The following is a 2,542-nucleotide window of genomic DNA, read 5'->3' on the forward strand; positions in this document are numbered from 1 at the left end:
AGTCATTAAAAGATGAATAAAATGATACCTTGATATCTGCGATTCAATGTTTTATTCCTGAGAAATCCACGTTTTTCTTAATATGTAAATGAGCTGTTAAGATCTATGGGCCGGACATAGATCTCCCTGAGAATCTGCCTCCAGAGATTATTATAAACGAAAGTGGCGTTACCAGTGTGAGACATGTAATGGCTGACAGTCTTCTCTCCTGATCTACATGTCTCACACCCTTTCATTTAAAATAAGCAGCGGAGCCCTCATCTACATATTAAATAAACCATCTTTTCTGGACCCAAAAGCAGTAAAATCTATAGTATGGGCATGATTATAGTTGCTTAGCCCCCTATATGACTGTACTAGCACTCTAATTGGAGTTTCGGAGGTGAAACACTTCCTTTAAATATCTATTGCAGAAGATTAGCACAAAAAAAAGAAAAGCATTATTTTTTCCTCTTTATATCTCATAGACGTGGTTTACTTGGCCATTTAGCAGCAATGCTTGAGGAGGGACACCTCTGTGAGGCCGTACGGTATCAGATTCCCATTCACTGCGTGGAAACAGAGAACATCTTTTATTTAGCTTTTCACCAGGAAACCAGGTTACAATGTGACACCCGAATAAAGTCAGGGATCAGGTTATCGGGCTACAAAGCACCGTCATTACACGAGGCAAGCATGCTCAAGTTTATATCTAAGTCTTTAAAGAAGCACTCCTCCTCCTCCCATCAAAGTTTTTATCCTCTTAATATATTGCAGTCATCATATAATATAGCACTGTGTACTTACAATTGCTCATTTTGTCTTTCTACCCAGTTAATTCTTCTCTTTTCTCTGCTCTAGGTAGAAACGTGAAGTCTCTTGTTCCTGCATTTATCATTGTCCTCTTTAACTCATGATCCAACTGCTCCCTTCTCCCCTTGCCAGGGAGTTTTGCAGTGACTCATGACTCATGCAAGGAAAATTTACCTCCTCTTTCTACATAGAGCTTAGAAGTATTCCGCTAGTCAGTTTTTAATCATGTGATGTCATAGACCTAATGGAAAACAGAAGAATTAGCTGGGTAGAAAGACAAAATGAGCAATTGTAAGTGCACAGTGAAATATAATATGATGATTGCAATATATTAAGAAGATAAACACTTTGATGGGAGCAGGAGTGGCCCTTAAAACAACATATCACCTAGCCACTGGATAGGTAATAAACGTATGATCCCTTGGGAAGGGGAAGGGTTCACACCAAACAAAAGTAAGGGGGTCATAAGTTCTCCAGCGTGAATGGAGCAGCACTAAGCATGTGCGACCAGTCGCTGTCTATAGGTGTGGTCGCACATGCTCACTACAACTCTACTCACACAGGGGACGTTGGGACCCTTGTACATAAGATCGTGGGGGTTTCTAAGATGGACCACAGCCATTATAACTACATCATCGATCCTTCTTCATTATTGATAACTCCTGTAAAGACCGAAGGCCCCCATGCACAGAAGACGATATCGATGGGTTTGGCTGACAGTCTAATGTGTGGGGCAACTCCCGAGTGTCCCGACACGTAATGTCAAGGGGCAGAATGATCCGTCATGTCCGACACTAAAACTCTTGAGTGTTAGAGCAGCAGCCTGGTCGTGTGGCCGTCATAACCCGCTATGTAAAAATCCATAACCGGACACTAAACTTTCAAAACCCTGTACTGAGTCTATAAGCACCCAAGACACGTATGATGTCATTAGTGATGTCACGGGTCTCCTATGGCAAAAATCCAGAGGGAAATGGAGAAGTTACTATCTGTGCAATACATTGGACAATTACCATCAGATCACTTTGTATATACTTGGGAAAATACCGTGAATTCATAACCAAGCGTTCTCAGCGGTACCGAGATAACAAACTAGAATAGAAATATTCTATTTAAAATAAAAATTAGATAAAAGTGAAAAACAACTTAGCTCCGGGATGCTCCTGAGCTGCACCTGTACCCTGGATTGCTCTTTCTCAGACCTACATTCGTGATTTATATGCGTCTTAAAATCCCAAATTTAACCACCACTGTATACAATGCGCCAGGGCTTCTGGATGCCTTTTTTTTACCCAATCTACCTCCTTACATCTGTGCATAGATAGATCATGGCTGAGAGATTTGCACGTATAGCAGACCCCCCCCCCCCTAGTCCTTCCAGGGACTATTGATTGGTCCGATGTAGGTCCCTGACCTTCTTCTCCCCATGCCTTAGACTGACAGGTCTCTTTCTATGAAATCTGCAACATCAAAAACTGACCAAATACTCATTGTGGGAGGGTAGGCCTCAGGTATGCATTTCCTTTTGGAACATATGATAGGGCAAGTTGACGTTCAACATGCCCGATCCTTCTTCTCCTCCCCATCAAGGAAGAGTCAGCAGACCTTATACATATTAGCCCACTGGACCAACATCACCCGGTGTCATCGGCCTTCCCCTAATAAGAGTGGTGAGTAACGTACGCGGCATTAAAAGCCATCTTGTACATCATGGTAAACTTTTTTTTATTATATCAGTAAAGATGTGATA

The sequence above is a fragment of the Phyllobates terribilis genome, unplaced genomic scaffold, assembly GCF_046119375.1.
Source record: "Phyllobates terribilis strain yellow unplaced genomic scaffold, ASM4611937v1 Scaffold_9__5_contigs__length_417890890, whole genome shotgun sequence".
In the NCBI taxonomy this organism is placed as follows: Eukaryota; Metazoa; Chordata; class Amphibia; order Anura; family Dendrobatidae; genus Phyllobates; species Phyllobates terribilis.